We start from the raw sequence: 22,014 nt of genomic DNA on the forward strand, positions 1-22,014 counted from the left end.
GTACTTTTGCAGTTGCATATGCTTAGTGACAATTCCTGAGCCTGTGCTTTGAACTCCGTGTAGTCCCAATCCCGGCAGTATTTGCACTGAAGATTTCTGGCCTCCACTCTCTGAGTGTCCCGTGGGCTGGTCCTTTGCATACTTGCTTGAGGTCTCATTGCGAGCCCTGGTCCGTTGACCTGTGGGTCCTATTGAGGGTCACCTTGTGAATTCTTGGGCTTTCCTGGTTGCTCCAGATATGCCCTGACTCTCCATTGCTTGGAGAGTCCTCTGGACCTTGCTAGTCCACACCGTAACCTGTTTCCTCTGACCGCCTGGGTTGCAGTTACCAAGGCTTGTTGGTGCACCAGCTGGACATCGACCCTTCCGTTCTCTACATATTTTGTGGGACAGCTCACCTCCAGATTCTTGTCATCCTAGAGATCTCCTGATCCCCGTGGCTGCAGAGTCAAACAACCCTTCTTTGCACCTGAAGCACCCAACATTGGTGGGCATTCGACTACCGAGCCCCTGGTCACCAGAAGTGACCCAGACTCTGTCCCTTCTGCTTTCAGATTCCTCTCACCTTGAATCCAGGCTTGGAATCCACCGGACACTCTTCGCCTTCCTGGTAGCAGTACTTCTTTGCAGCTCTCCATTGAAAACGACAAAGATTTCCGACACCACTTGACACCTATACACCCAGCTCCTCTGGGATGGGTAACACGGGTACCTCAGTACTCACTGGTAGGTTGGCCGTAGAGCCGCCTATGTTCCAAAGGGTTTGCTCGAAGACCTCATAGAAGTGTCCTCAAACTTTACATTTGCAACCGCGACTTTCCCATAGAGTTGTACGGAGCACGTGTCTTTGTTTCCTCACTGTACCCGTCCTACGCGGGCTCCCTGTGTCACTCCTCCGGGTGGTTCCTTGGGGTCCCAGTGATTCTACATGCTCTAGGCACTGGGTTTAGTCAAGTTGTTTTTGGTATACCATTTTTTAGTATATGGTTCGGTCTCCCCCTGGAGCCCGCTGTGTATTGTGCTATTTACGAATGTTCTATTGATACAGTATTATGTGCTTTATGCCCTAGTCTCACATAGAGACTAGTAGAGAGTGTTATATTAATAAATACATATTTTTTAAAAAACACTGTGTGGTTCTCCTTTCATTTAGTCATTTAGAAGGTGATATTCTGGTAAAACAAGCTGCTTTACATTTCTTCAAGATTAAGCCTGAAGGCTGCACTCCATAGCTACCACTAGGATAGCTTTCAATAAGGTTATGTTTGACCTCATACATCATAAGGGTCGTGTGGCCTGGTACAAGGTACCCATTTTAATTAGTGGACGGTATACACAAACCCACCTTCTCACAACGGGTACAATTGTTTTCATACAACTTACCTCTGGGGATACACACATGTTTTTTGTTTTTTCTTTTATGATGTTTTCTGCACAGGGAGTTTTTTTGGGACTAACTCCTATTGCTTGTATAATTTCTGAGCACAACATGATTATGAGCTTATGAAAACAAGGTAGTTTAATGTATTACTAATGTCTGAATAGTGTTGCAGCCTTGAAAAGTCACTGTTGTGATGAAACACATCTGCTGCCTTTGATGTTACAAAGATTAAAATCAATTTATGTGTAGAATCTGGATTGAATCATGGACGTTATTTGAAAAAAAATACCGCTGACGTTATTTCCCACAAAATTCACTCTTATGGGCGTTTTGTGTTTAGAACTCTAAACACAAGTGCTTTGGTATAATTTGTTTGTGTCTGATTTGTATATGGCTAGGTCTACTCTGATGGGGCATGGTGGGCAAAAGAACTATTGGTTGGAATTGCTTCCCCCGAGTACCTGTTAGTGGCTAGACAGATTGCAAGAAATCCTCCTATTACCTCTTGTGTGTTACATGTGAGATACCCACAGTGTCCTAAGTGACCATCTATTAAGATCCTGTGGCCTGGATGTAGGGTACAGCCAGTATTTTCACGTGTGCATGGATGGCCTGGAAGTGGGCTGTAGGTGAAGTGAGCTCCCTCTGTCTGTCTGAAACCAAGTCAGGCATGAGATCAGGAGAGAAATGGTATTTAGCAATTACTGCTTCCTTGAATATACAAAAGAAGTTAACCTGTCAAGATGTTATTGTAAAGATGTTATTCCTCCCTGAATAAACCAAAGATGCTGACTTGTAACTGTTCTGTTTCCTCTTCAAGCAGCTGTTCCTCAAAATGAGAGATAAGGCAGCAAACACATTTACCAACATGGAGAAGATTTTGGTTTGGCTGTGACTTGCCTTCTTATGTGGGATGTCTGTGTTTTACCTACTGATGAGTGCAATTGAGTTATGGCTGTTGATGGCAGGTATTCTGAATGTGAATGAAGCCTGTAGCTCTCTGTAAATTGACATATGGTTACTGTTAGGTACCACTGTTTTCTTTTAAAATAAAATTAAAACGATAGTTTTTTTGTATAAATAATTTACATTTTAAAGATGTGTTTTCCCTTTTCTCTATTCTTTGCTTATGCTGTTAGTTCAAGTCCCTGCCTCAAGTGACTTTTATAGCATTCTATGAGTGCCTTGAGTGGCCATGTGTGAGGTGTGTGGCTTACATCAAGGCTTGTCTGGAGTTGATTTGAGCCAATATGTGCTGTAGTAGGACTGTAATAGATGTGGATGTAACTTTGATGAATAGCAAATGTCTTACTCTTTTGTAGGTGTAGTTTATGCATTTGCACATGCCTCTGTTACCCTCCCTATTTTTCCCTTAACTACTCCCACGTGGTAGTAGATATTCACATTTTTTATCCAACTCCCCCTTCCTTCTCCCACATTTTCACCAAAAACATATGATTACATGTTTGGAGCCCTCTGCACTGTCAGACATCTTTGAACAGAAGAACAGGCGTAGAAAGAGACTTCAACCCAGATGTTCGTAAATATCATTTGTGACTACAAAAAAAATCTCTTCTCAAGTACTACTGTACCTACTCCTACTGCTGTGACTAATAGGCTCCAGCGTATTGATACATGATGACAGATGCCTATATATGAGGGGCCTAACAGGTGTTGAACCATTATAACAACTGATTCTAATGCTGGTTTTGAGTTGTAGGGCACATACATCCACCCCAGTCACAGATCTGGGTTGAATCCATCATCATTCTTTAGCTCACTTTGCCACCTCAGTTCAGAACCAGCTATATGCAAATCAGTCTTGAGTCTCGATAGATTTAGGCCCAGATCTCTGTACTGGGGTGGATGTATGACATTGCTCTGCATTCTGTCCATCAATTGTTGGTTTTGCGTGATTCGATTGGGGCCTCAGTTGTCTGATCATGGTCCATGTTCAATCATCAAGTATCAAAATGTAGAAGTAAGATTTGGATTAATTCGGGTGTTGAACTTCTAGGGGTGAAAAATGCCCTCCTGTTGAGACATGAGACCCCTCACAAAGGTCATGGACAAGCGGAATGGCAGCCAATTGTTCATTCTGTCCACCGGTGTCCTTAGGGGAGTGGGGCTCGGCCCAGGTGTGGCGTAAATGGTGCTGCTCCCATTCAATGACAGAAATATAAATAATTACTTTATATTTTCTAATTAGCCCTACAGTTTCTGATTAGCCCTATATTTTCTGATTAGCTCTATATTTTCTGATGAGCCCTATATTTTCTGATAGGCTCTATATTTTCTGATTAGCCCTATATTTTCTGATTAGCTCTATATTTTCTGATTAGCCCTATATTTTCTGATAGGCTCTATATTTTCTGATTAGCTCCTATATTTTCTGATTAGCTCTCAAATGTGTAAATAAGTAAGTTTTTAGACAAACAATGTATATTTTACATTTTTATATCACTGAATGTTCCATTATAAAATCATGATCTTTTTACTGTGGTTCTTTTAGGGGTTTGTTTATAAATCTGAATAAATATTGAATGATTAACATTAAGCTTGCATTAGCGTATAAGAAATCTTACTTGTCCATGCATTGCAATGAAACACTACCTACACAGATGTAGACACCTACTGGCCATTTCACAAGCAATGACTTGTAGTGTAGTTCCTATTTTCCCAATAGGCTCTGCGCATTGGAATAATACCTACAGCAGTAAAGGCCTAGGCCAGACGTTAACTAGGTCTACTACTGTCGATACTAGACTTAAGTTTTGGGTTTGCCAGCGTAGCTCAGAGTTCGCTAGAAACTTTCTCGAATGTTCAAGGAGGAATTAACTTCCCTGATTAGACAAGAAGGGATTTAGTTTCTGACAACCATAGAACATGACAACTTTGCTCTCCCCTAATCAAGAGTGTATCTCCAGAGTCGTGTGAGCACAAGGCAATTATTTTACTCAGTCAGTACGTGCATTCTTAGTCTCATCAGATTGTAGAGAAAAGGAAGAGACGGGCGTGTTCAATAAAAAGGTGTTATTTATTGATCAGTCTCTTTTCTCGTACAAGAGAAATGGATCGATATTATTGCAATACTTATAGTTAAGTAAAGTGCATACATTAAAAGCAATAGTATGAAATAATACTGTAAAAACATTGATATGGTTTCTGAGCCATATGATGTTTAAAATGATTAAAATATATTTACATACACATATACATTTGACTAAACGTACTCAACTGGTGTTTCTAAATACGCCTACCCCATGTACCTGACCTAAGTCTAATGCGTGGGCGGGAATAGAAAGTTACAGTTTAAGTTAAGTTTGTTTTTGCCAAGTGAATAACTAAAGAATTCTCTGTGAGGGGTTATTCAGTTCTGTACCTGGAATTTAGGATGAATGAGGAATGGTATCTCTTTCTCTGCTCTCGATATTCCAGGCTGCCTGCGAGGGCTGCCCAGAAGCGCCGGTGCTGGGTCTCTCGGCTTGAGATAGCAGCGCGTATCTCAGCGCGTCAGGAAGGCGGGGCTGCTGCCAGCGGGGTCTGCTCCTGCTCTCGGCTTCGGCAAGTGTGGCTGCTCCGTCTCGTCACCACGCGTGTGTTTGCATAGGGCAAGATCGGCAATATTTATACCTTAAAGGTGCCGAGATTGACGTAAGGATGGACATAGATACGTCAATAAAGATGTCATACGACTTGCTCGTTAGCACATTCTTTACTAAAGTTCTCTGTGAAATCAAAACAATGGCCGCACGGATTTTCCAGGTTGTCATAGGTTTGATTTGTTATGAGAACGTCGTATGCCTTATCAGGGGCTGGAGGAATGTCGCTTGTCTAATTAGATCTCAAGCGTTATGACCTAATCAGATAACACGTTCCTGTGCCGTAGTGTGACTGCGTCAGATAACGGTATCTGCATCATGGGGGCTGTTCTTGCCTCATAGGCTGACTGTTAGTTAACTTGATAGTTAGTTTAACCAGAATAGGGTCAGGAATAGGGGGATCGATTCAGAACCTATAGGAATACATGACACCCACTCCACGCTAACTATGGTCATATTTACTAATCTATGCATAGTATAACATAGTACAACATACTATAGAGTATAGTGTATACCTTACCACCCCAAAATACATAAATGCATTTTGAAATTTTCAAATATACTGAAAAATTGCAGTCATATATATTGTATGCACTTAAGCTATGAATTAAACGCTAAAGTAAACACGCATTTGTATGCATTATTGCTTATTTGGTATATGAGAAATACACATGAAATGGCTCTTAATATAGCTATACAGAAAGAAAGTTCGAGACCATTTCATCACATAATAAAATATTTGTGAACATCCCAGCGGGCAACTAAAGTCTATAAAGTATCTAAAAATAGAAATCTTAGTTCTCTAGGAATAGTTTCTTACTTTAAGCAGAAGATAAGTGTCCCGAAAATTTTGTAAAAAATAATTTGGGGCTTTCCAAAAAATTGCTGTCCGTGAACTGGTGGGAAAATTTGTTCATGTGACTTTATTTTTAAATTTGAAGGCCGAATTCAGGGAACGCCGTGTGCGAGCTTGCTCAAAAGTCTCTATTTCTGTTCTGGAGAGAACATCATATCATTAAGGCTTTCGAAAAAACTGTCAACAGCTTCATGGGAAAGTTCCACTAAGTCGGAAATAGGTGTAACCATGCATTCGTGCGCATGATTGTCTGCATTGACATTCTGATTCGCATTGCTGACAGAAGGTCGTACCTGTTCGATGCTGCTTTCATCTTGAACTTCACTACTCTTCAATCGTAGTGGTGAAGATTCCAGGAATGCCGTCATCAGGATTGGCAGCCTTTGAGGGCAGCACAAAGCGTGAACCTTGGTAGGAACCAACAATGTATCCGCATCCACTGGCGCATCCGATTGTAGCGTTAGACAGGTGTCTAACACGCATTCTTCTCCGCATAGCAGACACCTTAGTACAGGTAAAACACACCTTTGCCACATCGGTCGAAATGATAGAAACCAAGTCATGTTTAGGTCTCTAAGCCGGGAGAGTCCCAGGATTTTTGATATCCGGCCCCGGTATCCAATGGCTAGGATCGTGTCTTCCATTGTCGCGAGAGTTTGATCTGTGACATGGGTTGCCATAACGAAAAATAAGGACTAAGAATAGGATTCCTGCAATTAGTCCCAGGATCAGGGGAAGTCCGCCAAAAATCGAATGGACGAAATCTGGAAAAATACCCAGTATGGCTTTGAATGGTGTTAATGCCATCGAAAATACTGTCTTAAATACTTTTGAGACCCCAGTGGTATCAGAAATATTTAAGATTTCGCTCAGGATTTCCGCGAAATGTACGGGGGAATTAGTCGATAATAATGTATGTATCTCTGCAGTCGTCCTTGCGACTTGTAGATCATACGTTTCTTTTGATGACGTGAGCCTTGTAGGCGTCTGAAGAAGCACTGTTTTCATTCTGCTTAAAGTATCTATTCGAATAGAAGTAATTTTCAAACTGGGCCATGCCCTTGCCTCCCTGTCTGGAAAGGAGCTGGGGAACAAAGAACGTCCACAGCACTTGACCTTCGCAGTCGTAGTGACTAGATAAGGAGTCCCGGGCATAAGACTACAACATCTGCGGTCTACAATAAGAATGTAACTCCCATTATAGAGTCTTTGAAAGAATGGTTCTATTTCAGTTGCAGGTGCGCCTTGCTGGTGACATGAAAGGTTGTATGAATTCCCTTCACAGGCTCCATGCAAACTAATTCCGTTACACAGAAGCGTGCCGCTTAGTGACATGGCACAATTGTTGCCACTAAGAAACACTTTCTGTCCTTTATTACTGACACATGCATGTGAATAGGGCAGGTTCCAAGTTGTTTTAAGGTACCCCTTCCCCAATTTCTCGTACATGCCAGCCTGTATATATTTTTGGCAGTATTGAAACCTGAAGGTTGAGATTGGAATATTTATGATTCCGTGGATTATCCATTCACTGACAGGTCGTTCTGACATTGTCATTGGTAATCTTTCTAGTTTTTCAATGCTCAAGATTGTATAATCAGCACCCTTTTGCGCCATACCGATTTGTCTATCAGTAAGGTTAAAGATTTGGAATAGTGACGTTGTGTTGATTAAACGCCAAGGCACATAGCCTGAACGCAGATTTTGTAACGTCCAGCCAAGCTGTACAATAGAACGCAATTGTGACTGACCATGTTGTAATAACAGTAAGTCTTGCGATAATATATCGATTGCTGAAGACACAATGCTGTCCAATGAAAAAATTCTGGAGGACAGAGTCATTAACCCATTGTCCACTACAGAAAGTGATTTTTCCAAATTAATACGGTCAATTTCCAGTATTCTCTCTGCTGTCTCAATTTGAGTAACCTTCCAGGCCTCATTGTATGCTGCATATACAGAGGCTGCTATGAAACGCTTTTGACGCTGTTTGCGTGGTCCCATTATGAAATCACGCAAGTCAGCACCATCAGTAAGTAAAGTTAGGTGTTGCTTAATTTCAGGCAGTGTGGAAGTTTGTAGCCATTGAAGGCATAATTTGCCCACACTGTAGGTTGTTATTATCCCTGGGTGATGTCTTTTGGGATATCTAGGGTCTGGCCTGGTCATTTTGAAACCCTGTGTTTTATTCAGGAATCTATCTTGACAGTTATTTGTATCTGTGGGCCAGATCAACCATTGTTTCCAATTAGGATGTGTTCTGTTTTGGTTTAATATATGGTTTACGTCTATCTCTTCATCTGTATCAGAGTTATTGCTAAACATTATTGGCTTTGGAATAGACGGTTTATTTAAATCTTTGATTTTGGCTAAGCCAAGACAGGTGGTTTGTTGAACAGTGTCATTTAAAAATATCATTTGTTCTGGGATCATGCAGGCTCTAAACAAAGCTTCTAAACCCTGTACTTGCCAATCTTTTGTACCCCAAACACTTTTCAAATCAACATTTTTGTCCCAATAATCAAATCCAAAAGTATTCATTTTTTCGAAGAATGAATCTGAATATATCAATTTTGTGTTGGTTATCATGGTTTTCATCCCTGTCTTGTTCGACATTTTAAAATAAAATGTTTCAGCATTACTTGTGTTAAAACCTGAAAAATATGAATATTTGTCATAAACGGTTCTTGAGCTCCCTTTTGGAGGTGTAGCACAATGTTCCCATTGATTATAATTTAAAACATTTCTAGGTTGTGCAGATTTATGTAAAGAATGGTTACCATAGTGGTTATAGCAATACATACTATCATAATTTTTAGAACCTTGCAAATAATCATGTTTTGTAAATTTAGCAGACATTACTAGATCAGACATCATGTTAATAATGCTTTCGAAGTCCCAATCATCAGCAAATGAGTTTGGTTTTGCAAAGTCACTCAAGGAGATCTTGATTTGGTGTGGATATTTCAGGATCTCGACCGGACCATAAATTTCATAGTCAGTGTTGTCCCAGGCTACCCCACCAGGTATCGGATTGGCTGTGAAGTTGGCTGACGAAAGTTCTCTTTTCTCGACGTGTGAAGATGTGTGTGGTTTGAGGACCAAGTTGATGTTCTGACTTGCTGTGTCCATTTTAGCATATTTTCCCTCAATGAAGCGTCCCAAAGTAAATACCATGATGAGCCAAAGTATGAGGATAAATGCACCAAAACCCACCCAAAATTCAACCCAAGGAGAAATCAGATATGTTTCTTTCAGTTGGTTCAAAAGTTCCTTAGCTTTGTCTTTAAGGATTTTGATGATGGCTGTGTCTTTGATTCACTGAAGCCTTCAGAGGAATCATCGAAGTTGATGAAGTAGCCGGATGCAGTTCTGTCAATTGTTCCAATTGCTTCAGGATTTTTGTTTCTTGAATTGTCACCTGGTACTTCATTATAGATTGGTGTGTCTCTGCTAAATGTTTTTATTTGGGTTTTCAGAGGTCTGAGTTCTATTGCATTGTTGCATAGTCCTTGTTGTTCTTCTGTAGGCGTTTCGAATGTGATGAGCCTCTTTGTTAGGACCTCTGTACTGGTAGCAAACCTTGGTGTTCTGCTACTTATTGGGAGTCCACTTGGCCTACTGTTTGTTATCGGCCACATGTTGTGGTTTTACCAGGTCGATGGATACAACTCGGTTCTCCTTTTTACCAGCAAGTGGCGGTAGTACAACTGATCTTGTCCCGTTGACAGACAAGACAGGAACTGCTTTTCTGTAAGAAGGCCCAAATTCCTTCTTTACCGCGATCTTCTCCCTGACTAGATCCCCGACTTTTGGAATCCAGACAGGTCTTGCTGGGACAGGTGGTGATTCTTCAGTGGTTGTTGGCTGTTCTTTCAACTGTATGTTGCTCAGGTCTTTTCTTGTTTTGTTTAAGTCCTGCAAAATAGCCAAACGGTCTTTGACATCATAGCTTTTTTCTTTAACCACTGAAGTCTGACTGTCGAGGTCAGAGATAATCATTCTAGTTCCAAATAATAATTCGTACGGACTGAATCCCTTCAGAGAATTTCTTGGCAAGTTATTTAGACTACGTTGGACACTTATTAGATGTTTGACCCACCCAGCTCCCGAACCTAATATCCTTTCTATTATAGATTGCTTTCTGCCCTGGTTTTTTCTTTACACCATCCCGTACCCTCAGGAAGGAAGTGAGAAGATTCCCGCTGGGCTGTGCTCATTTGGCCATGTTTCCACCCAGGCTGGTGTGCCTGAGTGAAAACAATGGTCGAACGTAGCATGCTCTTAGCGTATATGCCATTTAGACTTGCAAATCTTTGTATAACAGTCCGGACGTCAGCCGAGTGCTGAGGATCTACATTATAAGTGGAAACTAGCCTGTATATGTTAATCGCAAGCCATTCTTTTTACTGGTGATATTATCTGCAGTCAGATTCCACCGTATTGTATTTTTCTCTCCCCACTGCCATTTCTGTTGCAGTTTGGGCAGTTTTTTACAAACATGGTATGATGTAGGCTCATGCCTGGCCACCAGTACCGTGATTGTAATTCTTCCAGAGAATCTTTCAGTTTGAGGTGTCCAAGACCCTCACCCATATGTGCGTCTGCGATTAACAAGTGTCTCCTGTCCATGTTTGGAATCACTCTATCCCCCACTCCAGGGATTCGAGCAAAAGGGACGGAGTTTGCATCGATTATGTATGTATAATTGAGTGGGTAGTTGATCGGTAACGCTGAGCAGTCGCCTTTTGATGACGTTCTCACCGCCAGCAATGTTTCACCGTCAATGTATTTTAATGTACGCTTTTTTCGATCTACTGGAGCCGGTTTAGTGGCTGCCGCTGTGGCTGTCTCAGCCAATGAATTCCCTACAACGTGAACGCCATCACGTTGATGACTCAGTGAGTGAGTCACGTGAGTCTTTGGTAGTTCTTTTTGTAAAAGAGCTATTTGTTCCCAGAGCAGTTTCTGCTTTATTGGTGCATCTGTGTCATCTTTGTAACCGTTTTGAATCCATGTCTGCAAATTGCTGTTATATGATTTGACGCAGTAATATGAATCTGACACTATAAGTGTCGGGAATTCGCGATCCGCATTATCTAGCGCCATTTTCAATGCTATTATTTCAGTTTGTTGTTCTGAATTAGTTTCTACTGAGTGTGATTTTGTTAATAGAGGTTTTAATATACCTCCGCGCCACACTTCTTTTGTAATCTCACATGTGGGGTTGTATGCTTGTTCTCCCCAAACGGAGGGTTGAGCATGTCCGTCTGTATAGATTACACAGGCGTAATGCCGTAGAGGCAGAATGTCGATTGGCAGAGGATACGTCTTTTCATACTTTAGATTTTTTAAGTCTTCTAATTCTGGATCAAAGTAGTAGTATACTTTGTCCGTTGTGGTTGAATTCACCCATTGTATCCATTCCGGATTCAATGTTGTTGTTGGTAAATTACACGGTGTTTTTAGTGCCTCAAAGGCTGATTCTGCTGTTCTGACTGTGATATGTCTACCGTCAGCTATGTCTTTTTCTCTAGCTATTGCGGTTTGAACTGCACGAATGATTTTTTCTGTATTACTGAATTTCTGTTCAGCTTCTGTGTACAAGTGTGATTTGAATGCAATTGGTACCTTTTCTCCCTCATTAGAGGTTAGGTATGTGAATCCGCATCTCCCTGGGATGACTCGAATCACAAGATTGCGTGTGTTATCACGTGTTTCTAATTTTGTTTTAATTAGCATGTCTGTTTGTAAGGATCTCAAAATTTCTGTGTGTGTTTGAGTCCAATTGGATCTTTTAAAGTCTGGTTTAATTAGATCATAAAGGGGTTTGACCCTTTCTGCGTAGTTTGCAATGTATGTTCTTCCGAAATTTAGGAATCCTAGAATTGACTGTAGGTTTTTTAGTGTTTTAGGAGCTTGGATTACGGCACATTTCTCTAGGAAATTGTCAGCCAGGCTTTTACCTTCACATGATAACTCATATCCTAAGAATAGGACTGTCAGATGGGCAATTCTGGATTTTTTAAAGTTGAATTTGTAACCCTCTGCTGCGAACCCAAGTATTATGGTGTTCACTCTTTTCAAGTGAGTATCCAAGTCATCGTCTGTTAAGTAAATGTCATCGACATAAGATAATGCTTCATTATCATATAATTGTAGTAATTCTGTTACGATCGCTGAGAATACCCCCGGGCTGTTCTTGTACCCCTGGGCTAACCGACAGAATTGCTTTTGAGTGCCATTTACTGAGAATGCAGTTAAATATCTGCTCTCTGGTGCTATGTTTTGACAAAAGAATCCATTGGAGATGTCCAAGGTTGTTTTGTATTTTTTGCGCATTATGTTATTCATTAGTGCAGCACTGTGTGAGTTTTGCACTGCAAAAGTTTTGCAACATGTGTTAAGGTGTCGGTAATCCAAAACTAGACGATATGAGTTGTCTGGTTTGGAGACCGGAAACAAAGGATTGTTCATTTGTGAGGTGCAAGTTTCAATCACCCCCTGGTATTCTAGCTGATCTAGTATTTCATTTACCTGTTTTTTAGCTTCTTGCTTAATTGGGTACTGCCTTTGTGCAGTAGGTTGTGATTTTAACTGGATTTTGTGAGGAGAAGAATCCTCATCCCATCCTACATGATTTTTATATAAAGCAGGTGCTAAGGCCACTGCCCACTTTCTAGCAAGTGTATATTTTTTATGAATCGGGATTTGATTCGAGAAGGCAGGCATAATTATTTCTTCGCCATGAGGGCACTCCCTGACAAACTCTGGTGGCCAGTCTTTTTCAGCTAGAAGGATGTCATAGCCCTTGGAGAGATTATCCCAAAATAGTCCCCTTATTTTCCTAGTCTTATCTCCCTCTATACGTAATGTTATCTCGTATATCTTGTGGGGTTTGCTAACTCTGGTGTCTGCAGTTTCCACTTGAAGATATTCATTCGTGTCCACTGTCTCCAGATGATTCATAAGGACTTTGCGAGCTATGCTCACCTCTGCTGCGCTGTCTAGCATTGTCTGAGCCCACTCTCCGTTTTTCAGTTGTGTCCTCAGTATTCTCGGCATTGTTAACTACCTTGATACTGGCTACCTTCTTTTTTGGAAATTGTAATTTCTTTTTTAGCTGAGCAGGTTCCTTGTCTTTGGACTTGGCGTGCTCTTCTCTTTGTTCTGATCGTCCTCTTCTTTCCGATTTCTGCGAGGAATTCTGAAAAGATTGAGAGGGACGTGTATCAATGTCTTGATATCTATCAGGTTTTTTAATATTATCCCTATTTCTAAGGTTATATCTATTCCCAGAGGGGTCACTCTGGGGTGACCTGTGTCTCTGGTTCGGAGATTTCTCCCTTCGCCTAGGAGACCTTCCTCGGGACTGGAATTTCTTTTCTTTTGGATTGGATTGTTTGTTTCCATCCCAGTTCTTTTTTGGTGAATTATTATTAAAAAATATTTTTTCTGGACTTTCAGTCAGTTGCGGTTTTACTGGTATTCCACCTAAACTATCTCTACCTAGTTCCTCATAGGATTTTTCTATGATTCTGGCAATTTCAGCTGGTTGGTCTGCTATATCTGTCTCTTTTAACCTCTGGCGGATCGCCACGTTTGCTGCTTCACCTTTTATGTTGGCTAATAATATAGCCGAGACCTGCTTGAAGTCTTTCAGTAATTTCATACCAAGAGTTAAAGCAGGTTCTGGACCGTATTCATCTTGAATTTGTTTTAGCACATCTGGTATCACCGAAATGGATGGAACACCGTGCGTTTTTGTGTAGATGGAAGCAAAGACTGTACCCCAAGTGTCACAGTCCTCTATGTGTGGTGCGATTCCCATTGGGAGACATATAGTCAGAATCCTGTGTTTTTCTAGCGAGGTGGTGTCAGGAAACACCGCCTCTATTTGGGTGATTTTCTGTGCCAACCAGAATGGTATCTGTTCCCGTTTAGCCGGAACTTTACCTAGGCAGGATTGGATGTTCTGTGGTGTGATTTTATTTGTGTTCCCCTGGTGAGGGGTCAGCTGTGGAAGTTTAATCGCTGGCTGAATTGTTGAAGTCCGCATTACATACTGAACTAATTGTCTATGAATTTTTAGTAATTGTTTTAGCTGTATTAACAGTTCTCCTGTGGACATCCCTTCGATGTCTGGGTGTGGTGTGTATCCGGCTAGTACCGGCCACGTTGCTCCTGGTCTACCTAAAGGACCGAGCCTTGTAATGTGATTGTTATGTTTTAGGGCGCCATCAAATAAGAGCAAATGCTCTTGGAATTTGAATGGTACTTCCACCTCCTCGAAAGGAGTGTACTCATTAGGAGGTTCCTCTATTTTGTAATAGTGGAAGTACTTTGTTACAGCATTTGCTGCTGGAAAATGTATCCATGAATAGTATACCTCTGTCTGCCGATATTCGTGTGCCTCAATTACGAATATGACTGTGCCACCTCTAGGTGTCAGTCCATTTTCTATAAGCTTTAGAGTTATAGATCTTCTTTTGATGACCGGAATGAGTATTATATCCGCGTCTGCTGCTTGCATGGTAGCATCAGCATCTGCGAGTTCAGTTGCTAATCTAACTGCCTCTCTTTCGTCATCACTTCCTGACATTTTACTGTTAGAAAGGCTATTCTTTTTGTTTGCAGATCAGGTTTCTTATGGAAACAGAGATTAGATGCACAATATTTTGGAACTGTTTATCCTTCAACGTTGACTATACCAAGAACCTTACATAGGAGTTCCCTCCTGCGAGGTTTTTGGAGGATATAACCTTTCACCCACTCCAGACGTCTTTGGAGTATTTGGGAAAAGGGGTCTGAGTGAGAAAGCACGACTGAGTTACTCTAAATGTCTTACGTTAGTTTTATCGCCCTTTCCAAACACGTTGGGCGCCATGTAGTGTAGTTCCTATTTTCCCAATAGGCTCTGCGCATTGGAATAATACCTACAGCAGTAAAGGCCTAGGCCAGACGTTAACTAGGTCTACTACTGTCGATACTAGACTTAAGTTTTGGGTTTGCCAGCGTAGCTCAGAGTTCGCTAGAAACTTTCTCGAATGTTCAAGGAGGAATTAACTTCCCTGATTAGACAAGAAGGGATTTAGTTTCTGACAACCATAGAACATGACAACTTTGCTCTCCCCTAATCAAGAGTGTATCTCCAGAGTCGTGTGAGCACAAGGCAATTATTTTACTCAGTCAGTACGTTCATTCTTAGTCTCATCAGATTGTAGAGAAAAGGAAGAGACGGGCGTGTTCAATAAAAAAGGTGTTATTTATTGATCAGTCTCTTTTCTCGTACAAGAGAAATGGATCGATATTATTGCAATACTTATAGTTAAGTAAAGTGCATACATTAAAAGCAATAGTATGAAATAATACTGTAAAAACATTGATATGGTTTCTGAGCCATATGATGTTTAAAATGATTAAAATATATTTACATACACATATACATTTGACTAAACGTACTCAACTGGTGTTTCTAAATACGCCTACCCCGTGTACCTGACCTAAGTCTAATGCGTGGGCGGGAATAGAAAGTTACAGTTTAAGTTAAGTTTGTTTTTGCCAAGTGAATAACTAAAGAATTCTCTGTGAGGGGTTATTCAGTTCTGTACCTGGAATTTAGGATGAATGAGGAATGGTATCTCTTTCTCTGCTCTCGATATTCCAGGCTGCCTGCGAGGGCTGCCCAGAAGCGCCGGTGCTGGGTCTCTCGGCTTGAGATAGCAGCGCGTCTCTCAGCGCGTCAGGAAGGCGGGGCTGCTGCCAGCGGGGTCTGCTCCTGCTCTCGGCTTCGGCAAGTGTGGCTGCTCCGTCTCGTCACCACGCGTGTGTTTGCATAGGGCAAGATCGGCAATATTTATACCTTAAAGGTGCCGAGATTGACGTAAGGATGGACATAGATACGTCAATAAAGATGTCATACGACTTGCTCGTTAGCACATTCTTTACTAAAGTTCTCTGTGAAATCAAAACAATAGCCGCACGGATTTTCCAGGTTGTCATAGGTTTGATTTGTTATGAGAACGTCGTATGCCTTATCAGGGGCTGGAGGAATGTCGCTTGTCTAATTAGATCTCAAGCGTTATGACCTAATCAGATAACACGTTCCTGTGCCGTAGTGTGACTGCGTCAGATAACGGTATCTGCATCATGGGGGCTGTTCTTGCCTCATGGGCTGACTGTTAGTTAACTTGATAGTTAGTTTAACCAGAATAGGGTCAGGAATAGGGGGATCGATTCAGAACCTATAGGAATACATGACAAGGTTTTTTAAGTAAGACTCCTGATGAGTATGCTTAGCCAATGGGCTCCACACTTACTGGTCCATTGGACTAAAGCTGCACCTCTTCGATGAGGCCCGATCAGGCCGATACAGGCCTGGGGTTGATTGTGTTCTCTTGTAAGTGGGATCTGGCCTGGATATTTGGGCTGGGGAGTTCCTCCTGGAGCAAGACGCATACTAATTTGCGTACCACTGGTGCTTGCAGTAGCATAGTAGGCAAAACAATGGATGGCCAGGAATACAGCCAAATTAATAACCAGTGTCTGAGATTAATTCTTGCATCACACTCACCACATATAATGTTGTTTTTCTAAAGAAACTAATGGCTGAGGGTGGCTAACACTAAGCCCCACAGTGAAAAAATATTAGTTTTAGAACATAAGTTACAACAGGTTACTTTTTGAAAGACCTAAAAATGACGTCCCTGCACCCTTCACATTAAAAAGGTAACACTGAACGAAGATGTATGCAGAAGCTAAATTGTGTCCTGTCGGAGCATAGCCAGAAGGACATTCTGCAACTCAGACCACGAGGCTGTAGCCCTAAAAATCATCAAGCTAGCGGTATTGACTCTACCACAGGAACAGACCAACAAAAGTAACCTTTAATAGCTCTACTAATCGAGCTTAGACCATGCTGCAAAGGATTTGGCCTAACGCTAAAACAGCCAACTTCAAATCTGGGGATCCGGGTTGGAGTCTCGTAATGACGCTGCACATCCTGTGATTCTGGACAGATCACTTAGAGCCATATGTATCAAGGTACCAATTAGCGAATCTGTAATAGCGATTTTTAAGATATCGCTTTTCAGAATCGCTAATTGGTATGTATCAAGAAAATTGCAATTTTTTTGCGATTTCTTGATATTCCTTAATTGCGAATTCGCAAATTGTGAATTCGCAATTAAGGAATACTTTCCCATTCATTTCTATGGGCCGGGAGGCCCATAGGAAGGAATGGGAATTTATTCTCAATTTGCGATTCGCAATTTGCTAATTGCAAATTGAGAATAATTTCAAGGGTGCAGGGGTGTCCAAAGGACACCCTGTTGCACCCCTGAAATAAGCATGGGTGCACATGTGGTGCACATACATGCCCTAAGGGCATGTATGTGCGTCACATGGCACTTTGAAAAATGCAAAAATGGGCATTTTTCAAGAAATTTGCAAATTACCACCAACTTGAAGTTGGTGGTAATTTGCGATTCCTTAGGGACAATTAGCAATTTTTTTTAGCTTCATACATTGCATTTAAGGAATTACAAAATTTGCGATTCCTTAAATGCAATTAAATAAGGAATCGCAAATTTTGCGATTCCTTATTTTGCACCGGATTTTCATTCATACATCCCAATTAGCAAATTCGCATTCGCAAAGGCCAAAATTCTGCGAATTTCGGCCTTTGCGAATGCGAATTTGTATGATACATATGGCCCTTAATCTCCCCGTGCCTAACAACACTGAATGTGTCCTCAAGTAATGCAACTGGTGCTCTGATACCCGATTCGGGTCAAGTTCGCACTATATAAAACCCTGTAAAATAAAAAAATAAAAATTGGAAACAACTGTGATCCAAGTAGTCAATATCAATTTCCTCCACAGCAACAAAGGTTACTCTTGACTCGTGATCCAGCTCAGCACTTCTGTAGTCACCCAACAAAGACTTATCAACATGCAGGAAACCCTATAACCACTCTTTTTACAAACTGAGTGATAAGTAAGTGCTAATATCATTAAACAATCGCTCTCTTTTCAAACCATATTTTCTTCTGAACACATGTTTGCTTGGTGCTTACTGGGCAAAAACTGTATGGTATTGATTCGACAAAGGTCTTCATTTTACAAACTCAGAAGAACATTGTTTTTGCTTCTGCAAGAAGGCGGCAGTAAGAAAAGGATTTTCACCATTATCCATTCCTCATTCATTTTAAATCTTTTAGGTCCCATACACCTCATTGTTAGAGAGGCGCACAATCTTTCAATCTCCTCTAAAAAGCTGCAGGGAGAGCGCAAAGTGAGGCTTCATCATCAGGCGGGGCCTGATGATGAAGATGAAGCATTCCCCTTTAGTAGGTAAAGTCTCCTGTCCTTTTTAGGGAACCACGATCACATGCTACACACCATCACTCAATGGAAAGTAGGCAATACATTGCTCTGTTGGATGATAAATTGCAATCAGTATTGTGCTAGGTGAAGTGATATTTTGTCAGCTCCTTCCCAAATGACTGGGGCAACATTGGATGCTTATAGAGGTGATCTGAACTCCTACATGTGACACCCTAGCTTGCAAGCAACCGAATGAACTAAATACAGCAGCAGTATTTCTTCCTTAGTTTTGCCGCTTTCTAGATCGAGCTGTTTGAGGGGGAAATGCTGTACAAAGTTAAATAGTGGGAAGCATAGAAGAAGGAAAAAGGCTGGATTACAAAGAATGCTGAAAAGGAGAGCACAAAGAATTCCCAAGAGACTCTCTAGATTTTTAATGTCAATGGCATCATGTTATGTACCTATAAACTCATAAAATAGTATTCCTATGTTTAACCAACTTTATCTACAGTCTCAGCAATTAATACACACAACATTAATAATAAGCCCAGATCTAATAGTGTTGTCAGTGCTTGTTCTTCTCTGCAATTATCTCTTTGGAACTAGCCTGTTTCCAAGAAGATGTCAATGAAGATCTGAAGAGAAAGAAGAATTTTCCTAAATATATTACCTGTTCATCAACTTGCTCTAAGCAGAGGGTCTACAGTCAGAGCTACATAGAACCCTTCTAACAGTCTTGCCGTCTGGTTTATCTAACTCTACTTGGAGATTCATATCAGTTTTCTCCAACTTCCATGGTATAATAATAATTCATTCTTTGTTCGGATAGAAATTCATCCATAAAAGATACAATAAAACAGTCATACAATATAAAAATCAATACATACCAATAAAACATCACAACTTATTAAAACAAGACCAGTCAGTGGAACCAGGCAGATCTAGGGCAATACACCCCTTCACGCCAACAGTGACCTCATTAATACAAAGCAATGAGAGATCAATCTATTTTTGATAGCCTAGATCTATAGGCTGCCAGCAAAAAACATATCACTGCGTGAAGAGTATGGGAGTTTGGTAACATTTGCAGGTGCAAAAGTGTCACTTTAGCCTGCCTAAACTTAAGACTCTAGTAAAGGCTAGAGGAAACGTTTTTTAGGCACTGAGAACAATTTACACAATAAAACAAAATGAAGCATGTCCTCTGGAGATCTGAGATTGCAGCCACAAGGCCCACTTTGAATTAAGGGAAGAGATCCAGACAGAGAAGAAGCTAAAAGATGGTGAAGTTGATTAAATTTGAAGCCTGTAATTAAAAATCTATCTTGGGCACTAGAAAGTGCAAAAATATATAGCTCCATACCCGACACAGATTTTAACATTACAGAAGCCCTCACTGTAGGTTTGCTGAGCTCAAAAGTTTGCCTCTGGGCAGTGAAAGAGAAATAGAAAAAATTCTTTATTGTATAGTTAAGTAAAACCATTACAATATTCCAAAATATAAAATGTGTTTCCTTCATGTGCTATAATAGATTGGATATAAACAATTACTACCACATTTAAAATTTAAATTCAATTTACAAAATATGTACCTTTTCAAAAAACAAGCATGATTTGCTGAATTATAACTATAAGCTATATTATTCTTTCAATAAATTCTCAAACTAGGTAAAAAAATTAATTAATTGACAAATTAATTGTGGGTCCTCTGAGTCCAGAGTTTTTAGTATTGCACGGCAGGTGCGGATGCCTCTTTCATTGAACTTCCTCCTAAGTAAATTCCGGCGACGGTACTCTAAGACTGGGAAAATGCATCTCAGGTGTATAAAGTCCTGAACTGATGCTCCACATAGGTTACAATCCTTTGGGCCAGGGGTCCTCCAATTAGGTTGATCAGCATTTGCGGGCAATTTTACCATGTGCAGCTCCAGGTACTTTGTTTTTAGGTGGGGGGGAAGCGCGGCCTAGGTATGCCGCTGGCTCAAGTCTTGTATAGGATTGTAAAACCATCCATCTGTGCGCACGTCGACTTAAGGTTGCTTTGTCTTCAATTAGTGAGTGTGACTTTGCCGCTTTTTTCATGATCAGCTGGAATGATGTCAATTGTAGTTTCCTTTGCCAGACATCTGCCATCTTGGTGATTTTCAAAGAGGCATTTAAGTACTTCGCGTAGTGTGATTTAGGATCATTTTGCAAGGCTTTCCAGAGTGCTTGAGTTGATTTCTGAGTCACAATTGAGCCATATTTTGTCCCAGAATTTAATTGTCTCGTACCGTTTATGAAGTATTTGGTGCTGTAATCCAAACTTTAGACGTACCTGAGCTGGTGAGGCATCACATGGCAATCGAAATACTCTTTTATACACTCGCGTTTAATTTTATCCAGAATTGGTGCACTGTTTCCATAATGGACCACGCTTCCATAGGCAATAGCTGGAAGTAGTTTTGCTTTGATGACTTCCAGAAGTGGAGTAAACAAAGGGCCTTTTAGCTGTTTTGATATACTGCAGAATACAAACAGTAGAGCGGTTCCCTTTTTTAAAATTATTTCATAGTGCGTGGCGAATGAAAATCTTCGGTCCAAGTGTATCCCCAAATATTTGTAGCTATCGACTACATCCAACTTAGTGTTGTCGATTGTAAATTTCGGCTGTTTGGGGCGACAATGTGTTATGATCATGACCTTTGTTTTTTTAAATATTTATTTCCATCAGGTTTGTTTTATCGAAATCAGCTATCTCATGGATTGAGCATTGCAGTCCGATTCTTGTCTGACTTAGAAGAACCACATCATCTGCATAGGACAGGTGTGTTAGAGGCAGTGTGCCCAGCTGTGGCGGGTGTGAATTGACCCCGTCTAGCCTTGGTGTCAAATCGGCCATGAATAGATTAAACAAGTGTGGGGCCAAGACACAGCCTTGTTTTAACCCTTCGTTAGTTGGGATCTTCCTTGTCAGCCGTTGGCCATTGGCGATTTTAACCTGTATCCAGGTGTTGGTGTAGAGATCCATGATTGGGTTTAGAATTGTGCCTGGTGGACCCTGGAGTTTTAGTGTAGCCCATAGTGTATGTCGGCTAACACGGTCAAACGCCGCCTTAAAGTCCACGAAGCATAGATGGAGTGCTAGTCGCGGTCATAGAATTTTCTCTGAAATTATCCCTATTGCTAATACGTTTGCAATTGTGCCAGTGCCACGCGGGAAGCCTGACTGGTTTATGGGGATTTTTTTATTTTCATCAGACCAATTTACTAAATCAGTTAGGATCAGCGATGCATAATATTTGGCCTCCGCATCTATCAAGGCGATCAGGCGATAATTAGCTGGACCTGCGTGCTCTCCGCCCTTATATATTGGATTAATAATCGCGCCTCTCCAGCTTTCTGGGATACGACTGGTGGTGCCGATCATCTGGAACAGACTACAGAACTTGCTTGACCAATAGTTGAGAACTTGTTTGTAGATTGCCTGTGGCACACCATTCGGTCCTGGTGCGCTATCAAGATGATTTGCAAAATTTCTACTTAAGAATGAACGAGAGTAGATTGAAGTGTATCTTCTTTTTGCTTTTCATGCATGGAGATTGCAAAAGATGGCAGCTGTTCCAAGTTGTTTATAGAAAATGTGGAGATTAGATGCTGTAACCATGCATGCTCGGCAACACAGGCTATGTTTATGATTTTGAAGGTTCTGTTCATAGAGTTCACCTGCCCCCAGAATGCTCTGGGGTCAGATTATTTTGCATTATGAAGTAATTTTGTCCAGAAGTTGTTTTCTTCAGTTTTTTATAGATCCAAATTTGTTTCTTGTATTTTATCTTTAAAGAACGTACCTCCTCCCATACTTTCGA

Source organism: Lissotriton helveticus, chromosome 1_1, assembly GCF_964261635.1.
Source record: "Lissotriton helveticus chromosome 1_1, aLisHel1.1, whole genome shotgun sequence".
In the NCBI taxonomy this organism is placed as follows: domain Eukaryota; kingdom Metazoa; phylum Chordata; class Amphibia; order Caudata; family Salamandridae; genus Lissotriton; species Lissotriton helveticus.